This window comes from Triticum dicoccoides, chromosome 3A (genome assembly GCF_002162155.2).
Source record: "Triticum dicoccoides isolate Atlit2015 ecotype Zavitan chromosome 3A, WEW_v2.0, whole genome shotgun sequence".
Lineage (NCBI taxonomy): Eukaryota > Viridiplantae > Streptophyta > Magnoliopsida > Poales > Poaceae > Triticum > Triticum dicoccoides.
Window position 1 is genome coordinate 621,985,530 of NC_041384.1, and position 11,253 is coordinate 621,996,782.

The 11,253-nt window shown below is 43.6% G+C and overlaps 1 long non-coding RNA gene across 1 annotated transcript in view; it reads left to right on the forward strand.

Moving 5' to 3' along the window:
* The first annotated feature begins 1,444 nt into the window (after nt 1-1,444).
* The window catches only part of LOC119272331, an 11,434-nt gene continuing 1,625 nt past the window's right edge, over nt 1,445-11,253 (forward strand). Inside the window, exons 1-2 of the long non-coding RNA XR_005134735.1 lie at nt 1,445-1,714; nt 9,502-9,554. This is a non-coding gene — a long non-coding RNA (uncharacterized LOC119272331). The remainder of the gene's footprint in view (nt 1,715-9,501; nt 9,555-11,253) is intronic.

Consider the following 11,253-nt stretch of genomic DNA (forward strand, 5'->3'; position numbering starts at 1 on the left):
AGCCTTTCACAACAGTCCTTTGGGCGGCCACTCGGGATTTCCAGTGACTTACAAACGCATCCACCGTCTGTTTGCATGGCCAAAGATGAAAGTGCACATCAAACATTACGTGCAATGTTGCCAGGTTTGCCAACAAGCAAAACCAGACCGAACTGCTTCCCCAGGTCTGTTGTAACCTCTACCTATCCCCAAACAGCCATGGGACATCATCTCGATGGATTTCATTGATGGATTGCCTCAGTCCAGCCAGTTCAACTGCTTGCTCGTCTTGGTCGACAAATGCACCAGATTTTCTCACTTTCTGCCACTCGCGCACTCGTACACAGCAGCGAAGGTGGCCCAGTTGTACATGTCCCAGATATACAAGCTGCATGGACTCCCAGGAGCAATAGTGTCAGACCGCGACCCTGTCTTCACAAGCCACTTCTGGAAGGAGCTTTTTCAGTACGCTGGCACAGAGCTGCGCCTGAGCACGGCCAACCACCCGCAAACGGACGGCCAAACCGAGAGGGTCAATCAATGCATTGAAACATTCCTCCGCTGTTTTACACATGCATGTCCACGGCGCTGGAGCTTCTGGATTCCATTGGCCCAGTTTTGGTACAATTCTTCTCCTCATTCTGCAATTGGCATGTCTCCTTTCAAGGCACTTTATGGGCACGAGCCACGCCACTAGGGCATCACAGCAAACTCCAAGGCCTCTGTTCCTTCCCTACAAACCTGGATGGAAGAAAGACAGGTCACTCAGAACCTCATTCAGCAACACCTTCACCGAGCTAGACAGTGCATGAAGGCTCAAGCTGATAAGAAGCGCTCGTTTCGTCAATTCAAAGTGGGCGATCAGGTATTCCTGAAATTGCAACCGTACATTCAAACATCAGTTGCTCCGAGGGCCAACCATAAGCTGTCCTTCAAGTTTTTTGGGCCCTTTCCCATTATTCGCAAGATCAACGACGTAGCATACGAACTGCAACCCCCTCCAACAGCTGCGATGCATCCTGTATTCCATGTGTCTCAGCTGCACAAGGCGCTCCTCCCAGGTACTCAAGTAAACTCTGAACTTCCAATCAATACTGACGATTTGGCTACTCCTGTCAAGATCCTTCGAACCAGATGGCAAAAGAGGCGCAACTCAGTGTCGAACAGGTCCTGGTTCGCCGGTCTAACCTGACAAGCATGGGCGATACTTGGGAAGACAAGGCCGCCCTGGAGGATCACTTCCCGCACTCGACGGCTTGGGGGCAAGCCGTGTCTCAAGGAGAGGGGGATGTTAGCAGCCCAGGCGGACCGGCTCCACCAGGCAGTGGCTCCATCGCCACTACGCTTCACCAACGGGTCAGGAGGCCCAACCCGCGCAATGTTGGGCCGGAATGGGCCAACTGAAGCCCGAGCGCCCCTACAAAACCCTTCCCAGACGAAGCGCTCTCCATCCAGAGGATCAAGGGTGAACCGGCGGCGGCAACCCTAGTTCCTTAGCTACCTAGTTTCCTTTCTTGCAAGAACTCCCAAATTCGTGTACCGAGATCTGTATAAGCTACTACTTCAGAGAGCTACCTTAGATCGATCCATATATCTTACTCCTCACAGATCCTCGGTCCCCGTTCGAGTGGGGCTGGCGTGGGACCGGAGGCCACCACCGAGCCGGCGCTGGACGTGCAACTGCGGCGGGGTACTGCCATGGATCTGTTGCTGCAGTTCCATGCGTAGGATGAAGGTGACTCTTGGTGCTTTGGCATGGTGATGGGAATTTAATTGATTTATTACTACTAGGTTACTTTGGATTAGACATAGATGCAGAAACCTTGTGAATAATTGTGTGCTTGGGTTGTGTCCATCGGAGGGGAATGGCCGAATGAGCATTGTGACATAATGATTGCGTTACTGCTGTGCCGGCTGATGTTCAGCATATATATCAGCAATGTAGTCCCCTCAGATAAACCAAATTTTCTATTTATAAAACAATGACGCAATCAAACCTGGATGACCAAGATACTGAAATTACTCTCTTCGCCAGTATCTGTTAGAATTAATGGGCTAGGCCCATAGCAATTCTGAAATCTCAAAGCCCATGTGTAAAATGGCAAGTGGTGGTGCTAAGTTTAGTCCCACCTTGGAAGTTGAAGAAGAGTTGGACCTCTTTATATAGTGGGTTCTCTCTACCACTCTAAGTGGTGTGTGAGAAGAGAAAGGGAAAACCACAAGCGTGCGCTCGCTCGCCTCGCCTCGCCTCGCCTGGCCTGGCCTGGCCTGGCCGGGCCGGGCCGGGGCGGGGCGGGGCGGCGCGTACATGCGACATGCGCGTGAATGGTTCGCCGAAATCCGGTCCGTCTCCTTGTAGGAGCGCAGCTTCCTTTTGTCGTTTTATTTTTTATGTCTTGGCAGACAAGTTTTTGATTTCTTGTCCGGTAAGTATACGAATTAGAAACCGAGTCGGTTTGGGATTGTGGTCGCGACACAGTACCGCCTCTGGTCCTAATATATATACAGCTACCGGCTGCGGCCAGAGACACACCGAAAAATACCTAGGGTTTTGCCTCATCTCACAACTTGCGCCGCCATCGTAGTCTACTCCATCCCAAACGCCGGCGTGCATCGGCGCGTGGGAGAGCAGGTCTCCGGAACCGTTCGTCTTTGCGATCCTGCACCGGGAGAGGACGAATTAGGTTTTTAGGAAGCGCTGTGCGCGACTGCTCAAATTCATCATCACGGGTCGTCTTCCGTCCAAGTCGGGCGGTGCTACTCATCGTCGTATTCATCGCCGTCAGCAGCAGATCGTCGCCAACATCGTCATCAACACTGTCGCACCCATAATAGCTAACGATCAGTACGTCCAACATCCTTTGTTCATGTCTGCTTCTACAGCTATTGTTACGTGCTTGCTGCTGTTATGCATGTCTTGCTGTTCTTCTAGTTTGCTAGATTATTGCATGCTAGTATTTCTTCTAGTCATGAATTATTTACTGGAATTAATCATGAACTTGCCTAATATTCCAACAATCCAAAAACCTAATTATAGGCAATTTCCTGAGTTAACTATGGCTGGATTCGCTGATGCACTGAGGCCGGATAAGTTTACCGGTGTGCACTTTAAGAGGTGGCAGGTGAAGACCATGCTCTGGCTTACTGCTCTGAAAGTTTTCCACGCTAGTGTTGGTGCTCCAGAGGGAATGACCGACGAAGATCGGAGAAAATTCCAGGAAGCCAATACTATGTTTGTGGGATGCATTCTGAGTGTTCTTGCTGACCGTCTGTGTGATGTGTACATGCACATAAACGACGGAAAAATTCTGTGGGATGCACTGAATGCAAAATTCGGTGCAACAGATGCAGGCAGTGAACTGTACATCATGGAGAGTTTTCATGACTACAAGATGGTGAATAACCGTTCTGTGGTTGAACAAGCTCATGAGATACAGTGCATTGTGAAGGAACTTGAACTCCTTAAATGTGTTCTACCCGACAAATTCATGGCTGGGTGCATAATTGCAAAGTTGCCTCCTTCATGGAGGAATTTCGCCACAACTCTGAAGCATAAGAGACAGGAGATATCAGTTGAAAATCTGATTGCATCTCTTGATGTTGAAGAAAAAGCTCGGGCTAAAGATACCACTGAAAAAGGAGGTGAGGTTCAGCCTAATGCTAACATGGTGCAGAGGTACCCACAGAACAAGAACAAAGGGAAGAACAAACCTGTTTCCAACAAGCCTACCAAGACTACTACCTTCAAGAAGAAGAAGTTCAACAAGGCTGAGCTAGAGTGCTACGCCTGTGGGAAGCCTGGACACTTTTCCAAGGAATGCCCTGAACGTGCAGACCGCAGAGGGAAAACGAGCTCCAAGACTGTCAACATGGTGACCGCTAGCAATACTGATGGGTATGGTAATTTACCTATTGTGCTTTCAGTATTTCAATCATCTTCGTGGTGGATTGATTCGGGTGCTAACGTTCATGTGTGTGCTGACATCTCCCTGTTTACTTCTTATCAGGTCGCAAGGGATTCTTCCATCCTAATGGGGAATGGGTCACATGCTTCTGTTCGTGGCATTGGCACGGTGGATCTGAAGTTTACTTCGGGAAAGATCGTGCAACTAAGGAACGTGCAGCATGTCCCTACTATGAACAAGAATCTAGTTAGCGGCTCCCTTCTATGTCGAGATGGTTTTAAGGTAGTTTTAGAGTCCAATAAAGTAATCGTGTCAAGATTTGGAGGAAAAGGCTATGAGTGCGGAGGCTTGTTCCGCTTTTCTCTTTCAGATTTTTGCAATAAGTCAATAAACCAAATTTGTGCTAGTGTTAATGATGATGCAACTATTTGGCACTCTCGTTTATGTCATATTAATTTTGGTTTAATGTCTCGGCTATCCAGCATGAGTTTAATTCCGAACTTCACAGTTGCCAAAGGTTCTAAGTGCCATAGTTGTGTGCAATCTAAGCAACCTCGAAAGCCTCATAAGGCTGCCGAGGAGAGAAACTTGGCACCTCTAGAACTCATACATTCTGATCTTTGTGAGATGAATGGTGTGTTGACAAAAGGTGGAAAGAGATATTTCATGACTTTGATTGATGATGCGACTAGATTTTGCTATGTTTATTTGTTGCAAACTAAAGATGAAGCATTAGACTACTTTAAAATCTATAAAGCTGAAGTTGAAAATCAACTAGAGAGAAAGATCAAGCGTCTTAGGTCCGATCGTGGTGGAGAGTATTTTCCAAAAGTTTTTGATGAATTTTGTGAGGAACATGGTATTATTCATGAGAGGACGCCTCCCTATTCACCTCAATCAAATGGAGTGACCGAGAGGAAAAACCGCACATTGACTGACTTGGTGAATGCCATGTTAGACACTGCTGGTTTATCTAAGGCATGGTGGGGGGAGGCTCTATTGACTTCATGTCATGTCCTGAATAGAGTTCCCAACAATAATAAAGAGAAAACCCCTTATGAGGAGTGGGTTGGGAGAAAACCATCACTTTCTTATTTGCGCACTTGGGGATGTTTGGCAAAGGTCAATATTCCTATTCCTAAGAAACGCAAACTTGGACCAAAGACAGTGGATTGTGTCTTTCTAGGATATGCTCAACGGAGCATTGCTTATAGGTTTTTAGTGGTAAAATCTGAAATACCTGATATGCATGTTGATACTATAATGGAATCTCGTGATGCAACATTTTTTGAGAACATATTTCCTATGAAAGATATGCATAGCATTGCTAGATTTTCTTCTGAGATAATTCCTGAATCTAGTACAACTGATGAATATTTTGAACAATCACATGAGGAAGTCCTTGAGAAGGATAACAATGAAGTTCCTAGAAGGAACAAGAGACAAAGGATTGCAAAATCATTTGGTGATGATTTCATTGTATACCTTGTGGACGACACACCCAAGACGACTGCAGAAGCATATGCATCTCCGGATATAGATGATTGGAAAGAAGCTGTTCATAATGAGATGGACTCAATTCTTTCTAATGGAACTTGGGAACTAACTGATAGACCATATGGTTGTAAACCTGTGGGCTGTAAGTGGGTGTTCAAAAAGAAGCTAAAGCCTGATGGTACTATTGATAAGTACAAGGCGCGGCTAGTGGCCAAGGGCTACACTCAGAAAGAAGGCGAAGATTACTTTGACACCTATTCACCCGTTGCTAGAATGACCACCATTCGAGTGTTACTTTCCTTGGCTGCCTCTTATGGTCTTATCATTCATCAAATGGATGTAAAGACAGCTTTTCTCAATGGAGAGTTGGAAGAAGAGATCTATATGGATCAGCCCGACGGGTTTGTGGTAAAGGGTGAAGAGAGAAAGGTGTGCAAGTTGTTAAAATCTTTGTATGGTCTGAAACAGGCACCTAAGCAATGGCATGAGAAGTTTGAAAGAACTTTAACTTCTGCAGGATTTGTCATTAACGAGGCTGATAGGTGTGTTTACTATCGCCATGGTGGGGGCAATAGTGTCATATTATGTTTGTATGTGGACGACATACTGATATTTGGTACAAACATTAATGCAATTAATGAGGTCAAGTCTTTTCTATCAAAAAGTTTTGACATGAAAGATCTGGGAGAAGCCGATGTAATTCTAAACATCAAACTTATTAAGGATGAGAGTGGGATTACATTAACGCAATCTCACTATGTTGAGAAGGTCTTGAACCGATTCGGTTTTATGGAAAGCAAGCCTTCTCCAACACCTTATGATCCCAGCGTGACACTCAGAAAGAACAAGAAAGAAACGAGAGATCAATTAAGATACTCTCAAATTGTCGGTTCACTCATGTACTTAGCTAGCGCTACAAGACCAGATATCTCTTTTGCTGTGAGCAAACTGAGTAGGTTCATGTCCAACCCGGGTGATGATCATTGGCATGCACTAGAAAGGGTCTTGCGCTATCTGAGAGGTACTATGAGTTACGGAATTACTTATTCAGGGCACCCTGCCGTGCTAGAAGGATATAGTGATTCAAATTGGATCTCCGATGTTGATGTACTTTACGCAACAAGTGGGTATGTATTTACTCATGGTGGTGGCGCAGTGCCATGGAGGTCTTGTAAGTAAACCATATTGACGAGGTCAACTATGGAAGCAGAATTAACTGCTTTGGACACAGCTACTGTTGAGGCAGAATGGCTGCGTGAGCTCTTGATGGACTTGCCGGTTGTTGAAAAACCTGTACCGGCTATTCTTATGAATTGTGATAACCAAACGGTTATCGCTAAAGTGAACAATTCTAAAGATAATGCAAAGTCATCAAGACACGTGGAAAGACGTTTGAAGTCTGTCAGGAAGTTGAGAAACTCCGGAGTAATAACTGTTACGTATATACAAACAGACAAAAACCTGGCAGATCCCTTTACAAAGGGACTATCACGAAATGTGATAGATATTGCATCGAGGGAGATGGGCATGAGACCCATAGATGTTACACCATAGTAGTAACCCAACCTTTGTGATCGGAGATCCCGTGAATTAGGATCTGGGAAGAACAAGCTATTGGTTAACTGAGGAGAGTAATAACTTATGATCGTCTCCAAGTGAAGATGCAAAACTCTCAGAGCTGTAAGGCTCAGATCTGTAAGGCAGGTCGGCAACATGCCTTAATGTGGTTCTATTGGCTATAATTAGCAAAGATGCTGTCCTACAGAGCAGTCTTGAAAGAACACACCTATATGAGTTCTGACTGTAAACGTCGCAGTCTATGAGATTTGGGTGATCTCTAGTAAACTCACGAAGAGACCAGGGAGTATGACGTATAAGCTCCAAACCGCGGGGTAGTCTACTGGCGGTCAGGTACTGGTTAAGATTTTGAGTAAAACCTGTTCACACAAAACTAGCAATTCAAGGCATAGTCCATTGTCAAGTTGTGAATGGATGTAGCTTAAAGTTCTAGGCAGAAGTTCAACTTAACAGTCTCTACTGAAACACTGGTATATTAAACAAGTGGTGAGAGAAGGCAAATCTCTAAATGGGTATTTGAGATCTGGTGGGGGATTGTTAGAATTAATGGGCTAGGCCCATAGCAATTCTGAAATCTCAAAGCCCATGTGTAAAATGGCAAGTGGTGGTGCTAAGTTTAGTCCCACCTTGGAAGTTGAAGAAGAGTTGGACCTCTTTATATAGTGGGTTCTCTCTACCACTCTAAGTGGTGTGTGAGAAGAGAAAGGGAAAACCACACGCGCGCGCTTGCTCGCCTCGCCTGGCCTGGCCTGGCCGGGGCGGGGCGGCGCGTACATGCGACATGCGCGTGAATGGTCCGCCGAAATCCGGTCCGTCTCCTTGTAGGAGCGCAGCTTCCTTTTGCCGTTTTATTTTTTATGTCTTGGCAGACAAGTTTTTGATTTCTTGTCCGGTAAGTATACGAATTAGAAACCGAGTCGGTTTGGGATTGTGGTCGCGACACAATACCGCCTCTGGTCCTAATATATATACAGCTACCGGCTGCGGCCAGAGACACACCGAAAAATACCTAGGGTTTTGCCTCATCTCACAACTTGCGCCGCCATCGTAGTCTACTCCATCCCAAACGTCGGCGTGCATCGGTGCGTGGGAGAGCAGGTCTCCGGAACCGTTCGTCTTTGCGATCCTGCACTGGAAGAGGACGAATTAGGTTTTTGGGAAGCGCTGTGCGCGACTGCTCAAATTCGTCATCACGGGTCGTCTTCCGTCCAAGTCGGGCGGTGCTACTCATCGTCGTATTCATCGCCGTCAGCAGCAGATCGTCGCCAACATCGTCATCAACACTGTCGCACCCATAATAGCTAACGATCAGTACGTCCAACATCCTTTGTTCATGTCTGCTTCTACAGCTATTGTTACGTGCTTGCTGCTGTTATGCATGTCTTGCTGTTCTTCTAGTTTGCTAGATTATTGCATGCTAGTATTTCTTCTAGTCATGAATTATTTACTGGAATTAATCATGAACTTGCCTAATATTCCAACAGTATCAACCTGGAGTACCAAATTACGTTCACTCTCTTCTGAATGGTTGATTTATGTAATCAACAAGAACATTTGATGTTATTTTCTTGATCTGAATTGTTCATCAATTTAATCATGAAAATTTATGTGAATTATTTAATCGGGAAGAAACTTGGGTACTCTTCTCACTCTACTTTGCACAATCCTTCTTTGGTTGAACTGGCTATTTCATGTCCTTTTGAATTGTTTGTGGATAGTGCCACATAGTGCATGACGACATGGTTCCAGTGGAATGGTAAATTGCAGGCAACCACTGCATTTTATATTTCTTTCGATTGACTGCCATAACTCCGGCATCCATTATGTATTTTCAAATCATCTAGACACACATGTTTGTGTAATAAGTAGTGGCACACTATGGGGATTTTATTCAGAATCAAAGGTTACTCTTAATTGAACATACACGATACATTTTGTGAACTCACTTTTAAGGTACATGATGCACCTTTCCTGGTTCACCATCTATAATTGAAAAAAATATTGATCAGAATATTCCTTTTTTGACATTACATTGATAGCAGATTATGTGGTTGAAGAATATATGTATGTATGTAAAGGGTGGATAGTTTGACTGTTTTAGTTGTTTCTCCATACTTGTGTTTCATCTGATCCAAATTCTTGCCTCAAGCTGGCCTATGATGTGCTATGACTGATGGTAGAAATTGACCATGCTCTGATCTGTGTGTATCAGTTCTCTTGGTAGGAATTAAGCAGCCTTACGAATACGTAACCACTTCAATGTCACTGGTACCATATTTAACCATGCTCTATCCATTCTGATTTGCATGTATGTGCAAGTCCTTTTTTCCATGAAAGTAGCAGGAGCTGCTATTTTATTGGCAATATGAGGAAATGGCTCATATGAGAAAAACAGAGCTAGAAAATACAGGGACTGCAATCATGTATAAAAATTATAGATGTGAACTTACAGAGAATTAGATATATATATATATACTCTAAAGAAGGTGCATGTATCATTTGTTGTCGATTGTCTGTAATTTGCATTTGCTTTTTTGTACAGAAACCGGTGTATCTCATATCTATATCAACCGGGTGCATCTTCTTCTCGATCTGGTGAGGGTGACCCTGTTAACAAAGATTATACTGCTTGCTCAAATGTGAAATGCCATGTCATCCACACAAGTATATTATTTTTCTCCCTTTTATATTTAATGATTATAGTGTTTCCCCATGATTTTATATTAGACTTTTTTTTATCGAAGCCATTGCACATGAATAGTGTACTACGGAGACAATAGATTAATTATACTGCACCATGATTCTATGAGGAGGTGTCTACTGTCATTATATTCATGGTCATAAAGGTGCGCGTTTTGAGCATAATCAGACCTCACTTCACACAACAATTATGTGTGTTGCCTGTCATTTATGTGGAAATGTGTCAAGAGACCATGGCATGATCACTGAGATTAGAGGGTGAGAGTTTCCAAAGTTATTACTTTAACTGGTATTCATATGTTTCAACATTATAGCGATACATGGTTTAAAATCAATGTAAGAAATATTTTCTCATGTATAATATATAGGTATGAGAAGTTACAGATATCGCATAATTTCTATTGATAATGCTGACAATGAGCTCAAAATTCTTGTGATATTTTATCATGATAAATATCATATTATACATATTTTATGGAAGTAAACATTGGGTGGTGTATATATACCCTATAAGGGCATGTTTTTTGCCACGACGACAACGTGCGTTTGCACGTGCTCGATTACTAGTAAGTAGGAAAGAGTAGGTTGTTTATTTGTTTGACCTTTGCATTGAGTCCTCCTATTGGCGTCAAATACTCCAGCTGACGCCTGCAAGCGATCGAAAAATGGGCCAGCCCACTCTAGCGAGCTCACCTGAGCGGGTTTTTTTCAAATATATTTTTTCTTCGGAAAACTGCTTGTTGGGTGTTCTTCTCTTTGGTTTTTCCCTCATCATTTTTTCTGAAAATATGTTCGATGTGTGTTTATGAAAAAAATTTAATGCATGTCCTGGAAACAGTCTCTTGCAGAAATGTAGGGAAAGGCTGCGTACAATAGACCCAAAGTGGTCGGACCCTTCCCCAGACCCTGCGCAAGCGGGAGCTACATGCACTGGGGCTGCCCTAATGAAATGTTTAGTGTATATTAAAAATAGCTCGCCATACATTTAAAAGGATTTTAGTTTGTATTTTAAAAGTATTCATTGTATGTTAAAATAATTCACCATACATAAAAAAAGTTCCTTGTTATGAAATTTTTAAAAAGTTTATCAAAAATGTTCCGTGAGTACCTGGAAAAAAAATCATCGAATATTGAAAAAAAAACTTTATGGTATAGCTGAAAATGGAGAAGTGCAAAAAAAACCAAGAGAAAAAACAAACCAGAAGAAAAACTGAAAGATAAAGAAACAAAGAAATAAAAACCAGAAAGGAAAAAACAAAACAACAAAACAAACACACAATAGAAAAAAAAAACTACAGTGATGCATGCAACGAAGCGTACTGGGCCGACCCAACTTGCTTGCGTGCCGGCGCAGCCTCCACTTTTGACACTTGGGCGTTAACTAAGATTTGGCCTTCGTATTTGCATGATTTTTCACTTGGTTGGGTCACACAAGCCATAATTAAGAGGGCATAGTAGGAGGAATATCGTGGCCCCTCCTTTTGCTTAAACAACCACCTATATCGGTACTGAAAGCTTAGCCACCGATGCCGCACCAACGCCATTGGGCATGCAACAGAAGCTCGAAAATATAGTTTACCCCCAAAATGTGCCT